The sequence below is a fragment of the Meles meles genome, chromosome 2, assembly GCF_922984935.1.
Source record: "Meles meles chromosome 2, mMelMel3.1 paternal haplotype, whole genome shotgun sequence".
Lineage (NCBI taxonomy): Eukaryota > Metazoa > Chordata > Mammalia > Carnivora > Mustelidae > Meles > Meles meles.
In genome coordinates this window covers 85,411,866-85,431,219 of record NC_060067.1, presented here as the reverse complement: position 1 = coordinate 85,431,219, position 19,354 = coordinate 85,411,866, and positions in this window count along the sequence as shown.

Here is a 19,354-nt window from a genome sequence, read left to right as displayed (position 1 = left end):
AATTGTTTTGTTTCCTTCTCCCATCCAAGTACTAACCAGGCCCGACCCTGCTTAGCTTCCGAGATCAGACGAGATCGGGCGCGTTCAGGGTGGTATGGCCGTAGACTGTTTTGTTTCCTTCTCAAAGGTGCTCTATAGACTATCAAGTTAGTATACTAATTATTTAAATTTAAAAATAAAATTTTTCCTCTTATTCATTGAAATATCATATTATCAAAGGAGAATCATATCAATCACAAAATACAAGGAATGGTAGAGTTGTAACTAATCAATACAGAAAGAATGAACAAAATAGATATTCATCACTTGGTAACCATCATAGTAGTAACTGATAAACCTAAGGATTATCAGTGGATGATAAAGCCAGTGGCTAAATGTTTGATTAGGTACAGTATATTAGAAAATATTGGAGTATCACCCCCTCCAAAGGTACTTGTCAAATAAAAAAGGGAAATGATAACTTTATACTGGAGAAAAAAGGTTGATAGTAACTAGTGTAGGTAATAGAAGTTAATATCACAAGTAGTAGGGCAAGCTGATGTCATGTGCTTCCATTATTTCTGTGATATTTCTGCCAAAGAAGTATGGCCTGAGGAAACATCTGGTCATGAGGAAACATCGGTGGGACACAAGCTGAGGTCATCTGGTATAATGAAATGTTTCATTCATCAAGACTTTGAAGGATATGAGAAGCAAAGAAAGACTGAGGAGTAGTTCAAATAAAATTGATGAGATATGGCAGCTAATTGTACCATGCCTTTCTGAATAAGATGCTGGACAAGTAATGAAAAAGAGACATTAATAAGACAGTTGGTGAAACTGAATGACAATGTTGCCTCACTACTGATTTCTGGATTGAGATAAGTATATGATGACAATGTACGAAAATTTTGTTTTCAAGGAAGAGAGCGAGAGAGAACAAATGAAGTATTGTATTAGAGACTATAGAATATTGGATAATTACGGGATAACTTTGGGAGAGGAATCTAGGAGTTCTTTGGACTGTCTGGCAAACTGAATGTAAATTTTAAACCATTTCAAAATATAAGGAAGCAAATCAAAAATAATACATGGAAATAATGAAAAATTCAACCATATGTTTTGTCCTGTGAGACTGAGAATTACACCATTATTGATCAGGATATTTGGCAAATAGGATAATGTCTTTGAATTTTGTTTCATATTTTTCTCTTCCCCACACAGATGAAAAAGACATAGTTTTTGCCATATATGTAATGCTCTTCAAAATTTGGCTCCAGAACACAGTGATTAGTTGGAAGGCCCTCTGGAACTTAAGGAAGAGTCAGGTCAACTCTCTCCCAAGATGGAACTCAGCAGAATGAGGCTGACTGAAGTTAGTAGCTGAGTTCATTTGTTTATCAAACATTGGCTGACTGATGCCTGACCTCTTAGAACTAGCTGAGTCTCCATGGCTGAATGGCTGGCTGAACTCCTGGTCCCTCTTCCCTCCACCCACACCACCAACTCCTTTTTCTATCTTTGCTCTTTTCACTGGTTGGCTGCCCTCCCTGAGGCTACCAAGATGTTGCCAAAAGATTGAGAGTACTGGTAATGATAATAAAATTGACTCAGTACAGGCAGAAACCTCAGATAAAAACAAGAAGAACTAAGAGTGAAAAAGCATTACTACACACAAGCGTGTAGCAGTAAATCTTTTTGATTATTTGAACTAGTTGAACATGTTCCACTTACTATGAAGTAGGAGAGCAGTGGCATAATTTCGTTATAAATCTTTTTGGCCAGTGACATTATTACTGTCAACCTTGTGGTAAATTAACAAAATGTAGTAAGAATAAAACAGAGAGGTAAAAAAAGATTTAAATGTAATAAGTAGTTTCTAGGTCAAGGCACTATGCTAGGCTTTTGAAATATTCTAAGCCTTAAATCTCCTGTGTATAGAGAGGGAACTAAGGGTCATAGGAGAAAAGCCCAAATTGCACCTGGGGTGTATCAGACTAAAAGGTTTGCATCTAACTACACAATTTGGCAAACTTAACTCTCTTGAAAAGAATCACCTTATGAAACATTTCATATTGGACAAAAATGTTGCTACCTACCAGCGAATCCTAGGCACATTTACCTTCCAAGCTGAACAATTACACTTCCTACCTCATCCGTTTCATGAGATTATCAATTTTTTTTTTTTTTTTTTTTTGAGAAACAGAGCGTTCGAGTGGGAAGGGGGGCAGAGGGTGAGGGATAAAGAATCTAAAGCAGGGTGCATGCTCTGCACAGAGTCCAGGAGTCCAATAAAGGGCTCCATCTTAGGACCCTGAGATCATGACCTGAGCTGAAATCAAGAGTTGGTCACTTAACCCACTGAGTCACCCAGGTGCCCCAGAGATTATCAGTATTTTTTATACAATCCTTTTGTTATTCAGTGCCATACAGAATTACTGAATACTACCTTGTCTTAATAGATATTTCACATTTCCCTTTACATAGAACCTTATATAGTCATTAATCTGCTGAAAGTACAAGCTGTGATAATACATAGCAAGTTAACTGATCATCCTTTTTCCTAATGGCATATTTGCATCTTAATAAGTCTGCTGGAAAACTCAGACTGAAATCATTTTAAGCCTTTGGGTTAAAATGAAAAGCAAACAAGTTCTTTTCAGAAGGGGAGTCACTTTAAATAGAAATATGTCAGCCATACCAGCTACTTTCAGTGGAGAACAATCCAGATACTTGCTTGGCAACTGGTTCACTTAAGTGCCTCTAATGATTTAAAAAAAAAAAAGAGAGGGGCACCTGGGTGGCTCAGTGGGTTAAAGCCTCTGCCTTCAGCTCAGGTCATGATCCCAGAGTCATGGGATCGAGCCCCACATTGGGCTCTCTGCTCAGCAGGGAGCCTGCTTCCTCCTCTCTCTCTCTGCTTGCCTGTCCGCCTACTTGTGATCTCTGTCTTCCAAATAAATAAATAAATAAATCTTTAAAAAAAAAGAGAGAGAGAGAAGTCTTTTGAGATGGACTGTGAAAGTCAGGAAATTTCTTTGAAGTCACAAGTTTATATGTTAAGATTGTAATTAGTTCTGCATTATACTTATAACATGCCAGAGGTTAAAATTAAAGTTATTTACTCTTTTATAAAGTTAACATTTTAGAAGACTGTCATGGTTACTAATGGTTCTCCTACTGTATCACACACTGTACCACTAGCCACATTCATGCTCTACTTTGAGGAGTTTTATACAAGAGAAGAGTTAAAAATAATTAGGAACTATTTGAAGAACTAATGTGATGCAGCACCTACCCAATCACATTATTTTTGACTTCTGTGTAAGGTTTTCCTTTTTATTGATTCATGCTCAGGAGGCCATAAAATTTTAATGCACAGTCTGTGTTATGTATGCACATATATGACTTCCAGTAGTCAATTTGAGTTGATCAATCTAATTTTCCCACCCAATACAACATGTACCAAAGACTTGACTTTGCTAGACATAGAGAAAGCTTAATAATTGAGTTCAGAGCATAAAACGGAAAAAATAATCGATGCTATCAGTATTGAGAATATTATAAAAATCAATGTCCTTAGAATGAAGAATGGTTTACTTGTTCACAATTTTGTAGACATCTTGTCTCTTTGGTATCATTAATAAATAGAGGGGGCACCTAGGTGGCTTGTCAGTTAAGTGTCTGACTCTTAGTTTTGGCTCAGCTCATGATCTCAGGGTCATGAGATGCCCTGTGTGGGGTTCACACTCAGCACAGGGTCTGCTTAGGATTCTTTCCCTTTTCCTCTCCTTCCTTCTTTTCTTCTCCCCACCCCCAAATAAATAAATTAATTAAATAGTCTTAAAAATAGTGGATAAAGGCATTGTTGATTTTTTTTTAAAAAGTCATTGAGTAGGTCTGAGTGGAAGTCTAAACCAAACATAGAAAATAGGCCAACAAAATATGTTCAGAATATTAAAGCAGCAGCTTTTAGTACTGCTCTTATATATGACCAAACTATACACATATAGCCATTTTCAACAACCAGTTGTAAAACTGCTAACATAAGGAACTGAGCCAGAAGAAATAAAGCCATACTTTTGTGTAATACAAGAAGTTGAAAGATGTAACATTCCATTAGAGCTGTTCCCAGTGATGTCTTAATTATTACAAAACAAAGAAATCTCATTGGTAAGTTAGCACAGTGTTTCTAGAGTTATCAGTCAATACTATGTTATGTAAATTTCCTTACTCATCCTCAAAAAGGATACTGAATTGAGCAGTATGAGGCCAACTAAACGGAATAATTTATGAGAACAGTGGGAAACCCTCTTTCTATATTGTTCAAGAAGGATGTACTACAGAACTCTTTAAATCAATCAAGACATGAAAAGATAATGGGGGAAGTATCTGCTTCACACTGCGTTATAAAAAAGCTGTATGAGACCCTCATCGGGTCATCACTCTAAAATGTCCCTAATAATTTATAGAGACATAATGATGAGTGCAGTGTATATAAAAAAAAAATGTTAGCTCCGGATGGGGATGAATAAAAAATGCTTATTTGAATGGGAGAGATTTTGGAAGTTCCTGACTATTCCCAAATCAGTTTGCAAATGGTCTCAGTAAAGATGAAAAAACGAACACAGTGGCAAGGGCAAGATCTTCACAGAAGTATTCCAGCCACAGAAAAAGAAATGAAATGTCAGTGTTTGTGAGTAAATACTTTTCAAAATATTAACCATATGAGGTTTGATACATGCCCTATATTTCCATTCTCAGTATGACTCAATTTGGTTCAACATTTAGTTTTTTAAGGATTTATTTATTTGCCATGGAGTCCAACACAGGGCTCAATTTCACCACCCCAAGATCATGACCTGAGCCAAAATCAGGAGTTGGATGCTCCAACTGACTGAGCCATCCAGGCACCCCAACGTTGTCTAATGTTTTAGCTCTTCCTAGGAATGCTATAAAAGAGAAATACATATTGGACACACTTTATGTCATTTCCTAGCTTCACCCCTGATTTGCTAGTATTGTTTTAAAAGGTGCCATTCTTGAAAAGAATCAAAGGCTTAAGACACTAGGAGTCTTATGTTTTTAAAGTAGGGAACACTGATTAATTCAAATGAATTTTCTTCTTATATTGTTTACTTTAGCAAAGATATCCAGTAGTAGGACAAACCTGGATGTCCATGATCACAAAATATGGAATGACATCAGGAAAAGAAAGAAAAGTACAACAGTATTAGTATTCTTTCAGATACAGAGTTCAATTTAAGCTAGTCTTTAGAAAAATAAAATAAATAGAATACATAATTTTTTAAACATATTTCATTACTTACGTGGAAATTCTGTGATACTGGACCCAGGAGTGTAAGATGTTATTCACAGTTCAGTATCTCCACCTATCAACAGGTTTATCAGCCAATGGGCAAGTAGTTTATTGAAACTCAAGATTTATAAGATAGGTTGTATATTTATAGCTTTGCAACACTTGTGATAAAAGCCAGTTTTATAAGTAAGACTTTCTCGGCAGCTTTAAAAAACATAAAGCCCCCCTGGATTCATAGTCCATACCTGAAACTCATTATAGAAAATGAGCACCTTATAAGAATAAGGAGTTTATTTGTTGCCAATAGAAAAATAAAAGAACAAAACTCATTTACTCTAGAATCTAGAGTTCAATATAAACTTAGACCCTGAGAATATTATGCTGGCCCACAAAAGGAATTTTTCTGAACTTCCTAAAGGGGGGGTCAGGTGGAACAGAGGGTATCTGAATGTAAAGAGGATTACAAGTGTTGTGGGATGGTAAGTGGTATTCTAAAAATGTAAATCCAGTGGCCAAGAATGTGTTTTAATATTTTTAATAGCCCTAGGCTTTATAATAAATTTTTGTAGGGTGAGAGGGTTTTTTTTTTAAATACATATGAGACTTTTCTCTTTAAAACCAGTCACTGTAATTTAATATTCAATGCCTGTAGACTATAAGTAGTAAGATTTAAAATTTAATTGATTATTTTTCAAGTCCTTTGGAGAATATATTTTCAATTATTAACAGTGTAAAATATTGCCTACTCTTCCCCTCATTAACACATTCCATCAAAAATGCAAAATGGGGACTCCTGTTAAAGTCTGATGTGATAAATCAAAATTTTATTGCCAGTTCCTTCCACAGTCAGAATACCAGAATTTTTAGAACCAATTTAAAATGTAAATACTGAAATTAAATAATATTGAGGTACAAAGAGTTAAAATTTATATCTTTATTAAAACCAACATTATCCTAATGTTCTAAAAGAAATGTTTTGGAGAATTTCTATGATATTACCCATAATATTATGCTTAGTAGAGGTACGTGACCTTCGGTAACCCACTAAAATTTCTACTCCTTATTATTCATAAGAGAAGTTAGAAGAGTATTCCATAATTATAAAAGTGCTTTCTTTACAAATATAAACCAATACAAAAATTAAGTGTTGCTTTTAAAAATTATTTTAAATCATTTTTCAGTTTTAAAAATACCTGTTTAGTCCTACTAAATTCAAAACTCATAATCTCTGTTTAGTGCATTATTAAATGTTCATATTCTGAGTTAATTCAAAACCAATATACTCATACTTAATGTTGATTGATTTAAGTTACACATCCATCCACAACTGCCTAATTTCAAATTTTTAAAAATCTAGATCTATTTATAAAAAGAGATTATTTTTTGGTATGGATTTTCATTGTTCACTAGGGAAAAGAAAAGATAAAATATGTTAATATTGTAGAGATTATGAATATGATGGCAATGTCATCACCAAGTATTGTTTCTATATAAAGCTCTATAATAGTGCCTATAACTTCATCTTGTTCCCTTTTTAATTAAAATAGCATTTCTTCTTCCTCCTTTGTATATTTCCTTTGGTCATCTGTATATTTTTTCTTCCCAGTAAAACTTCTTTTGGTTTAGCTTTGTAGAATGGAAAATCTAAAAGTCAGATTAAAATTGCTAATCATAAACAAAAACAAAAAAGCACCTGCAATTTCAAGGGTACAGAATCTATTACATCACAGGATAGCATTTGTCCATTAGAATTCACTATCTCTGAAGCAATAAAATGCTTTTCTGCATTTTCTGAAGACACGTGTCTAGAGATATGTATGTTAATCAAAGAGCTCTTTTTTTTTTTTTTAAAAAGAGGCTTTTTTTTTTTTTAAGATTTTATTTATTTATTTGACAGAGAGAGATCACAAGTAGGCAGAGAGGCAGGCAGAGAGAGAATGAGAGGGAAGCAGGCTCCTCGTGGAGCAGAGAGCCCGATGGGGGGCTCAATCCCAGGACCCTGAGATCATGACCTGAGCCGAAGGCAGCGGCTTAAACCACTGAGCCACCCAGGCGCCCCAAAGAGCTCTTTTTAATCTTTTTCTTTAAAACTAGTAGTCAAGTTGATTGCTTTTTGTAAATGAACTCAAAATTGCCTGACATTTGACCTCAATTACAACCATTTTTAAATAAACAATTTCCTGACTCCATAGTTGAACCAGTAAAGGAAACTGTAGGTAAGATGTGTGTGTGGTGGTATGTTTCTCCTTAAAGTTTTTGGATTTCACATTAAGCAAAATGAGAGGGGCTAATAATGCCATAATTCAGACTTGAAAATTGCAAAATATAATGCAGAGGTTTGTTTTATTGTGTTTTGCTTTTTGCCCCAGGTACTTCGTGGTCATATCCTTGAGTACATTGAAATATATAAAATCAAACTTTGAGTCTTGACTAGGAAAAAGAAGGAGATAGATCCTTAAGAAAATGTATTTGCTGTCATAGTTTGCATCAACTTTTATTTTTTTAAAAGATTTTTATTTATTTATTTGACACACAGGGAGAGATATCACAAGTAGGCAGAGCAGCAGGCGGAGAGAGAGGAGGAAGCAGGCTCCCCGCTGAGCAGAGACCCCCCCCCCCACCCTCAGGTGGGGCTCGATCCCAGGCAGAGATCATGACCTGAGCTGAAGGCAGAGGCTTAACCCACTAAGCCACCCAGGTGCCCCTGCACCAACTTTTAGAAAGCAATGTGAACACAGTTCTATGCAGATGTCATTCAAGGAACTTGAAACAGAATTAGTCACTGTAAACTAAGTATAATCGATTCACTCACTCATTTATTCATTCATTTATTCAACAGGTAAATTATTCAGTACTACCAAGTACCTAGTTCTATGCAAAGCAATCTATACAGCAGTGGAAAAGAGATATGTCTGCTATCCAGGAGCTTAAAGTCTAATATGGGAAACCAATATTAAACAAATAATGCTATAAATAAGTGTACAATTATGAGAAAGACTGTGCTGGGAAATATTGGCTGCTGTGAAAGAACACAGACAGGAACATAAAGGCAATTTGCTCATTCTTTGGCTAACAGATCAAAGAAGGTCTCCCCAGGAAGCAACATATAAACTAGGGCATGATAGAATGGTAAAAGGTAGTCAAGTAACAGTAGAGGAGGAAGAATGTCTTGTGCAGAACAACTCTTTAAAAGGCCCTGTGGCATAAGAAGCTTGAAATCATTAAGCAACCTTAAAAAGTTGAGTGGAATACTAATATGTAAGGCACAGGGTATGAGAGGTTGAAGGTAAAGCAAAAAAAGAAAAAAAAAAAAACCTGGAGAGAAAGCAAAAAAAGCAGTCAAGGGTGGGGGGAACACAACAAATTATGCACAACCCTGTTAAAGATTTTGAGTATTATACTAACAGTCAAATAGGGGATGAGAAGATTTGTCTTTGAACTAAATCATTCTGTTTCACAGAGAATGGATTATAGACTGGGATTATTAAGAAGACTAACTAGAAAGTTCCTGGGGGGTGCCTCACTGGTTCAGTCAGAAAAACATTCAACTCTTTATCTTGGGGTTGAGAATTCCAGCCCTATACTGGGTGTAGAGATACTTAAATAAATAAATAAACAGAAAGAAAAGAAGGGGGGGGAGGGGAGGAAAGAGGAGAGAGGAGAGGAAAGGAAAGGGAAAGGGAAAGGAAAGGAAAAAGGAAAGTGAAAGGGAAGGAAAGGAAAGAAAAGGAAAGGAAGAAAGCAGGCAGGAAGGGAGGAAAAAGGGAGGGAGGAAAGAGGGTTAGGAGGGTGTGGGGAAGGAAGGGAAAAAAAGAAAAAAGGCAAAATATAAGGAAAGGAAAAGAAGAAAGAAAGATAGTGTCTGTAGTATCTAGGGAATAATTAATAATGGCCAAGACTTATAATGTCAGCAGAGGAAGAAATTTGAGACACATTATGGGTGTAGACTTGTCAGGACTTACTAACTTAATAGACATGAGGAAAAGGAGAAATTAGGGCCAAGATTGAACCCATCCTAGTACAAATCGAAGTATTTATTAAGATAGGAGATGTTGAAGGAGAAGCATATCTGAGACAGAAGATCAACACTGAATTATTGAGGTTGCAGTGAACTTAATATATCTCTACAAAATTCATATGTTGAAATCCTAATTCTCAAAGTCATGTTATTAGGAAGTAGGGCCTTTGAGAGTTAATGCATCATGAAGGTAGAGCCCTCTTGAATGGGATTACTGACCTTTAAAAAGGATCCAAGAGTGTGCTCTCAACCCTTCTGCCATGTAAAAATAAGAAAAAATAGCAGTCTGCAAAACCAGAACTTGTCAATAAGGGCACCTTGAGCACAGACTCCTAATCTTCCATCTATAAGAGACACGTTTCTGTTTTTCATAAGCTACCCAGTCTTATGTTACATTAGCTACAGTCAGACTGCTGTAACTACTCTGTTACAGCAGTCCGAACCTGATGAAGGCAGATATGCTTGTGAGACAACTGTTTAGTGAATTTAGGTAGGGAGTCAGTAGGATAAGCTGTCTGGAAATCAAGAGAAGTCTGTGCCTTGTTATAAATACACAAGTTGTGAAAACAAGGACAGTGGATGTAATCACTGAGGTTTCTCCTCTAAAGCCAACAGAGGGAACAAATGTGCTGTACCTGCTATCATTTTGATTTTGACCCACTGAAACCCATTTTGGATTTCTGACTTTCAGATCTGTAGGATAATACATTCGTGTGATTTCAAGCCACTAAATTTATAGTAATTTGTTACAGCTGCAGTAGGACACTAATACAATCCCAGTCACCGTGAACACAACAAAAGGTTATTCCTTCTCTTTATCTTAGAAGCAGAGGGAGAGTATGGTGTGGGGGAGGGTAAACAGGGCTGTGTGATAAACAACCACAAAAGATACGGTTTATTGCCCATAAGATATAAAACATTTTTCTATGTAACCATCCAACAGCGACTTTATCCTGTTTATTAAACTGACTACATACATGAAGACATATATACAGTTCTTTCTACCTTTCTAAAAAACATTCTGAACCAGCATAATATCTTACTTGTTCCCTCATTAATTGATGTTAAATAAAATACTTGACAAGTGCTCATTTTATATTTGTATTAGAGTTATGATTTTTTTTTTTTTACTTTTTTGAAAGTAGACTTTAACGGAAGAAAAGTCATCAAAGGAGTCTCAGGAAAAAGAAATAGAAAAATAATAGCAGAGAGAGAATGGTGTTCTGGAAGCCAGAGGATAAGAACTACATGAAGTGTTAATTGTGCAAATACAAAAAGCCAGTTGAGGATTTAGATGATTGATTGGGATATAACTAGTAGGGAGGGAAGTATTAGACTATAAGTTTTAAAAGAATTAATTTAAGAAATCAGTGGGACATAAGGAAAAGAAGAAAAAAGAACCAGGGATTCTTATAAAATTTGGGTAATGATGGAGAGAAAAAATGCACACAGTGTAGCTAGTAAAGAAAGCAACATTGTGAGAAATAATCTCTTCAGGGTGTTAAGAAAGGAGCTGGCAAAGAAGAAAAAGACAAGAGTTCAAAAATACAGGGACTAAGAGAGGGATGGGAATTGCTGGAGAAATTGTCCTGAAAGCATGCTTAAATCATAGCTGAAGAAACTTCGTTGTGAAAGAGAAAGAAATTGTCTTCCACTTCAACAGAAAGGAAAGAAGACAGGTAAACTAGAGGTTTTAAAGTGATTTTACACCCAATAAAACTTGTTTCCTTATTGGCTTCTGAAACAAGATTTGACGTAGGACCATGGTAATAAAAGGACTCACACTGGGAATGGGTGGGGATTTTAATGAAAGTAAAAAAAAAAATACAAGGAAGGTGAATAAAATCACTACTAAGCATCACTGGGGAAGAAAACGAGTTAAAAACTGTATTAAAATCAGACCAGTCAGGGTGCCTGGGTGGCTCAGTCGGTTAAGCGTCTTTCTGCCTTTGGCTGAGGCCATGATCCCAGAGTCCAGGATGGAGCCTTGCATCAGGCTCCCTGCTCAGTGGGGATCCTGCTTCTCCCTCTCCCTCTGCCTGCTATTCACCTCTGCTTGTGCTCTCCATGTCAAATAAATAAAAATCTTAAAAAAAAATGAAATAAAAATAAAATCAGACAAATCTGGTAATCTCTCATATTCTCACATCTGCTCTTCATAATCTTATAAACATACAATGTTCTTCAGCATCTACCTATTTCAAATGTTTATTCAAGGTGTGATGTTCACTTTTTTAGGTTAAGCTTTTTTTTTTTAATATACTTTATTTTTTAGAGCAGTTTTGGTTCACAGTATGTTGAGCAAAAGCAGAGATTTCTCACATACTCTCTGACTTCACACATGCATAGCCTCCCGCGTAATAACATGTATGTGTTGTGGTGGATATATAGCATTATAAATTTGTCCAAATCCATAGAATATACACCAGAAGTGAAACTTAATGGAAACCATAGATTTTGGGAGATAATGATGTGTCAGTGTGTATCATTAACTGTAACAGAGGTTTAACATTTTAAAGGCAAATTATTTCTACAATACTCTCTCAGTGACAGATCTTGAGAATCTGTCTCCACTTCCCCATCCCAGACCTACTGAACCAGAAACTTCAGATCGGAGAGCCCAAGAAGCACCAGATGCATCTTTGCTAAGACAATTCTGAGAATCATATTCTGCCCCAATGGGGTTTGTGAAAGAGCCCCAAACTTCCTCGCAACATATCTTGAAATGTCTAAGAAGGTCAAAATTATAAAACTGAAAATATATAAACTCTTGGTTATAAACTCTTGGTTTATAAACTTCAGTTATAAACTCTTGGTTACCACAGTAATGTAAAAGGAAAATTTGGTCGGCTGTAACAATGTCAGTCCTACAGGCAGTGTCTTGGGTTCTTTAGTGGTTGGTAGATGGAAATGCAGTCCTGGAGAGTCCTCACTCTCCATTTCCTTTTTCTTTAGCTTTGGCTGTGCCACAAACTCACAGAGTCACTCCTGTGATAAGGCATATGCTGTAGTCCTAACTGTGTGAAAGAAGTCAAAGACAGGCCCTGTATAATATCACTCATATGTGAAATTGAAAAAGCCCAACTTGTAAAAAGAGAGTAAAATGGTGGTTCCTGGGGGCTCTGGAGAGGGAGGATAGGACAGATGTTGTTTAAGGGTCTGAACTTACAAGGAATAGTAGTAAGTCAGTCCTAGAGATCAAATGTACAGTATAATGAACATTGACAATACTATTGTATTATAAACATCAATTTTGCTAGCAGACTAGAACTTAATTATTCCAACCACTAAAAGAAACAACAATTTTGTGACAACAAGTGCTATCACTATCACTATAATAGCAATCACATTACAGTACATAAATGTATCAATCAACATGTTGCACAACTTAAAGTTACATAGTTTTATATGCCAAATCTATTTCAATATTTAAAAAAAAGAAAATGTTAGGAAACATAATTACAAACAATGTGTATGGATTTAAATATAACAAAGATTTTTAACTACTTTAATTTCATTTTTTTTCCTTTTTAATTTCTGAGATAATCGCTTTTTTGTGTATTTAGATTTTGAAAGACCTACAATAAAGACAAACACATATACTTTCTCATATGGTAATGTGAAACTCTACTTCCATTTAGTCTATGATGTTTCATGGTATTTTTTCAGCTGTCATGTGATTCATCCATGGAAATCATTAGCATCTGAAATCACTTACTGTCTGCAGTATTTTCCATATGACTACAGAATACTAAGTTACTTTTTAAAATAAATAAACCCACCTACGGAAACATCTACACAAAACCTATCACCTACTTCAGAATTTTAAAAAATACTACGTTAGCATGAACAATAGAAAATATGGAGTTAAATATCTAGAAAGAACAAATATGAAAAATAAGCAAAAATTAAAAAATAAGCAGGGTGGTTTTAAAGACTTTGTTTTATTTAATCTTCAAATTCTGAATTCTTACAAAAATGACTATAGTTTTAAAATATTAATTAATGTAAAAATGTAAATAAAACTTCTATTTATAATCCAGATTATACTATTAGAAATTATATTAATTCTTTTTAAAATAAAACTACAGAAAATAAAACACTGTCCAAATGCTTAGATAATTACCAATACGAACCACCATCTCTTCGTGGATAAGGAAATCAGGTTCCGTAGTCTAAATTTCTAAAGCATTTTGTGATAAAGAAGGCACATACACAATTTAGAGGATACATCAATCCCATTCACAAATGAAAGCAACTTGGTCTTTAGTCCCAGCTTCTTGGCTCTCTTCTCCCCTGCTGAACTAGTACTAGCATACTGACAACAACTTTAAGATATCCATTATTCAGACGATAAAACAAAGGCAGAGGGGAGTTTGGTAACTTGCCTGGGGTCACCTAGCTTCTGTGATAGGACTTGGATCTAGACAGTTTAATTCCAGAGATCACATTCTTAACCATTACACTCCACTGTTTTTCCCAAAGTATTAAGAAAGCTTAACTAGAGGGGGAGACACAAAGCAATTCAAAGGAAGAAGTGCCAAGATTTCATTTCATAGGGAAAAAGGTACTTGGAACTCATGGCTCCTTCCTCTGAAAAAACCCTATCAGGGCCCAATTATAGCATATTAGACCTTCTACTCTGGAATAGCCCCTGCTAGATGAGCATCAGACAAAAATAACAATGTTACTAACAATGCAGAGTCACCTCACTACACCCAGGGCCTCTACAGGGTTTGGAACTTGACAAGGTCAATACTCGAGTAGTTATGGAAATCATAGTCTGCATGTTACTGCCCTATCACAAAGTCTACCAATTAGAAATTTAAATTTTTTTTAAAGAGAAATGTTCACAAGATTTTGATTTACAGTGTATAAATAGGCACTTGCAAAGCTAGCTATGTGAAGGTCTCTAAAACTTTTGTGTTCTCAATGTTTAATAAAAATCGGCTTAATTTTTCCTTTATAGAAAAATCACTGCCTTGACTTAATTTGCACATTTTGATAATCTAGTAAACATTTCTGTTTGAGTTTTGTTCATTCGTAAATCTCATTTAGTGAATTTACACTTGCCCTTTACTCATTTTATATTATCATATTCATACTTTTCTTATTAACTAATAGGATCCCTAATTACTAATGTCATGAGCTCTATATTTATCAGTTACCTTTTTAATTTGAATTATGGTAATTAGCTATACTTTAGTATTTTTGTGTACTCAAGTTTGTGAATGTTTTTTCTTAAGGTATTAGGTCTTAGAAAATCTGAGTATATAAATATTCAGTTATATTTTGTTCCAGTACATTTTATGTTCAGATTTTCCATATAAATATTTAACTCATCTGGAATTCAGTTTGGTATAAGGTGTGAGGTTGTTTCCAATTGGCTTCAACACCATTTATTCAATTATCCATTCTTTCCTCACTAGTTTGAAATGTCACCTCTATCTATACTAAAATTCCATATATAGCTGTTCTGCTTCTGCATTTGTCTTCTGCTTCACAGATCTTTCTGTCCTGTCTGGCACAACCCCACTGCATATTATTTTTATAGTTTAATAGTACATTTTACAATCCGGTGGGGGGCATTGCTCTTCTTTAAAAATAAAAGTTCTGGCTATTCATTAACTTTTTTCCAGATAAACTTTAGAATCATTTGACAAGTTCCAAAAAAAAGTCCCACTTGGATTTTGATTAGAAATGTGTTAAGTTTATAGGTTAACTTGGAGAGAGTTGATTTCTTCCTCTCCAGAAACATCTCTCCCACCACTTATTCAAAAATTTTCGTATTCCGTTCCATAAAATCTGGCCCTTTTCTTCAGATAGGCATGTGTTTTTCTTGCTAAGTGTTTTTATATATATCATATGTATTGTTGTTATTCTTAAGGAACTATTTTCCTAATATATTTCCTCTTTATGTTTTATATTTTCTAATAGATGTGTTAAAATGGAAAAAATACAGATTCTCAGCTTGTGTCTATTCTTGTCTTTGTTCTTTAATGGCCTCATGAACTTCCACAAATTCTAAGTACTTCTGGCCTTTCATTTATTTTCACGGGGAAAGAAACTATTTTGCCCCATTCCAGATATATTATGTATATTATAAGGCTCAAGTAAAATAACACAATTGATAGCATACTATTATACAATATAATACTAAACTATATAAATGTCATTATACACTGTGTATAAAGAAACACTAACTGTACCTCCAAAAAATAAAAGTAAAAACCAACATTTAAAACATAAATAATTGAAGCAAACTATTTGTATTGGGATTACTTAGAAGAATATTTATACATTTCACTTTCCTTTATATGTATGCTCAGTGCTTTAAAAATGAATAATTTAAGAACTATAGAATAATTAAAAATAATCAGATTAATAATTTATACTAATATATTTTGTATCCATATTAGGCTAAAATCATATCACAAAAACATAAAGCCTATGAATTCTTCAACTCTTCTAAAAATGGAACCAAAAATGGTATCACCAATAGAAATTCGTTTGTTTTTATTTAATTTGAAAAGTCATAGTTTGTTTTTTCTTTTTTAACTTAGATTACATATAGAATATACAAACATAAAGAAAAATGTGTCTCATCATTAAAAATGGCATTTTGTCACATGTACAGTCCAATAAATGTTAATTGTGCAATAATTTTATACTGATATAAAGAGCCACAGTTTGATATGCTTATGACAGTGCCATCACATAAGTGATGTAAGCATTTAACTGCAAGTACACACGTTACATATACACAAATAAAAATATCTTACAAAAATTTTAAACAACTGTATGGCTAATTTACAGCACAAACTGAGTAGAAGTGTCTTTTTAGATACATGACAATGCTGCAAAATATGCAGACGCTCTGAGTTAAAACTAGTTTAAAATGGACAAAACTTATTAGAAAGGCTAAAAGCCCATCCCCTATAGAAGGTAATTGGTCCAATAATCAGGAAAAAAACAATTACTTTGAAAAAAAAAATAGCCCTGTGTTTTATTCTTTTGAGCTACATTGATGTGTAAAAATTTTAGTTTTTCTGTCTCCTTGAAACTAAAAGTACCTAATATCTCTCTCAGTACATATGGAGATATATAAATATATATATATATATATATTTCTACTTTCCTTGTTATTCAGGTTTATCCAATAATAAAAGGCCACCAAGTACATACCGAAGCCATAAAAGTAGTGAGTATTTTTTTAAGATTTTATTTATTTAAATTAAAAGGGATTAATCATTACCAATTTAGCATCAAAAGAATTGTCAAACCAAAGGAGTTCCATATGGCCATGTCATGGAGGGCTAAAAAAGATGTGCCACTTACCTCCCCCCTCTACCCAACTACAGAGGAAAATAAACAAATATTAGAATCTCAAAAGAACATGTGGATTTCTTCTAGAATCATGCCTCTACAAGTAGGATCAACACTATTGAAGTCCCTGAAAAGCATGAAGATTCATCTCTAATCCATATTTTCACTACAGAACACTGAGAAAGTCACTTTCAACATGTCTATTCTGCTATCCACATGTGCTTACTCTTTTTAGAATTTATTGGATTGATTTGATCTATTCCAGCAGTGACTGTGGCCATGGGGAAGCTCTATTTCTCCTTCCTTCTGTTCTACTTTCCTCTCTAGTTTGTTCACAAAAAAAGTGTCTTAGGAAAGATTAAAACACAAATGTTTTTATACAGAAGTGGGCAAGCACTGAGAAGAAAAAACAAGAGAGTAGTAGACTTATGGAACCTGAAAATATAACGAGTAAATTAAGTGACTCTAGAGTTCTATAAATCTAGGTTATAAACTCTCCTAAATCTACTTAGTAACTGTAATATTGGGTGTGAGACTAAGTCTATCTGAATCTTAATTGTCTAATCTATAAAATGGGTTGGTATACCTACTTATTAACATAGTTAGAAGGATTGAAACTGTAACAAAATCCTTAATATATAGTAAGTTTTTAATTAACAATGGTTTACAATGAAGTATTTTGGAGAAGGGATTGTAAAACAGGAGGATACAGATTTATCTACTTGTAACACAGACCAAAACCAATACTTAAGAACAGCTTAATTATAGTGTTGACATAATAATATATAATGAAGCTATACCCAACTATATTTTTCACATAAAATATTTGAAGTTCTTCATTATTTTATTATGTGCAAGGTAAAAAATGGTCTTGTATTTGCATAACATTTTCATGTTCAGGAGATAGAAAATAATTATAATAAAAATAAATCAGAAGAATTGTAGAAGCATATTATTTAAAATATTTTATTTTATTTATATTTATTTCATTTTGTGCCTGAGCTTTATGCTGATAGGGTCCTTGAAAATTTTTAATTTATTAAAATAATTTATTTCCCATAGTAAGCAGATCCTCTAGACAGATAAAAGTAACATAAAATGTGTGCTCAGGAAAAGGTGAGAAAGAGAAGATCTGACAAAGCAGGGTTTAAGTAGATATACCAGAATGTTAATTGACTGAATTTTAAACAGCCTAAAGCTTCATTATTCCCAATAATACCTGTTTGAGTACTTTGAGTTGCTGATAATAGAAAATTCAATGCAAAACAATTTAATCAAAGAAGAGGATTTAGTGTTGCATATTACTGAAACATCCTGAGGCTGGTTTCCTGTGGGATAAGATACAGATTCTAGGCCCACATCTCTACTATTTCTCACCTCATATATGAGCTTTGCTTTTAGATTGGCTTCTCTTGGGGTCATAGTATGATGTCATCAATAACTGTTGTCATAATTCCTCACTTACATCAAGAAAAAGGAAGAGATATCATCTCATAACAATCTAAAAAAAAGTCCTGAGTGTTGCACTGATTAGATTACCACTATGTTAATTCCTGTGGCCAAGGGGTTATCATATACTGGTTAGATGAAGTTTATGTTACTTGAACTAACTCCTTAGGGTAAGATAGTCAAGAGTCCCCACTAGAGTTTGGAATGGGATCTACTGCTACCAAATTACATGGCTGCTACAAAGAATTAGAGTAAAAAGGATGATGGAGAGGCATGTACTATGGGGTAACCACTGTGTATATGCCACTGGTGAAATAGTTCATGAAAACCAAAATTTTGTAACATAATGAAGAAACTGGATTATGATCAGGTATAAAATAAAATAAAATTATGATCAAATATAAAATAAATTTCCATGATTCTATGCTTATACAAATAAATGGTATAGTTCAAGTTTTAGTGAGTGTGCCAGATCCACAGATGGCCATTATAACTAAAATTAGGAATATATAAGTGAAAAGTCTTTTACTATGATGGCACAATTGATTTAATATAAACAGGTAATATAAAAAAGCATTACTCATATCATCAAAGAGCAAATTTCTTAGTAGCTATTTTCCCAAGGTTGTTTCCAGACAGAAAATAGGGTCTGTACAGAAAAACAAAATATGTGGTTACTGACCCATTCCAATAAAAGTAGAGATAAGGATTTTATGAACTCAAAAATGTCAAATCTTGGATTTTTTTTAAAGAGTATAAGGAGACCCATGATTGATTAAATAATAAGTTAAAGAGAATAAAGAAAACAGGCAATAGTGCTCCCTAGGCTAGCACATTTGGTCATTGCATAAATTTGTATTTCTTTAAAAAGATTCTACTTATTTATTTGTCAGAGAGAGATTGAGGATAAGCAGGGGAAGCAGCAGGCAGAGGGAAAAGTAGACTTCCCACTGAGTGGGGAGCTTGATGTGGGACTGTATCCCAGAACCTTGGGATCATGACCTGAGCCAAAAGCAAATGCTTTACTGACTGAGTCACCCAGGTGTCCCTAAATTTGTATTTTCAGAATGAATTGTCAGGGATGAGAAGAAGAATAGAGGTTGAATAAGTAAAGTACAGATAATTTTTCAGTTGGTGAAACTGTTATGTATGATACTCTAATGATAGATACAGAACACCAGCAGGACAGAGTGAAACTTCATGTATACAACTTCTATAAACAATCATTTAGGAGGTCAGGAGATCCCGGGATAGGATGTAAA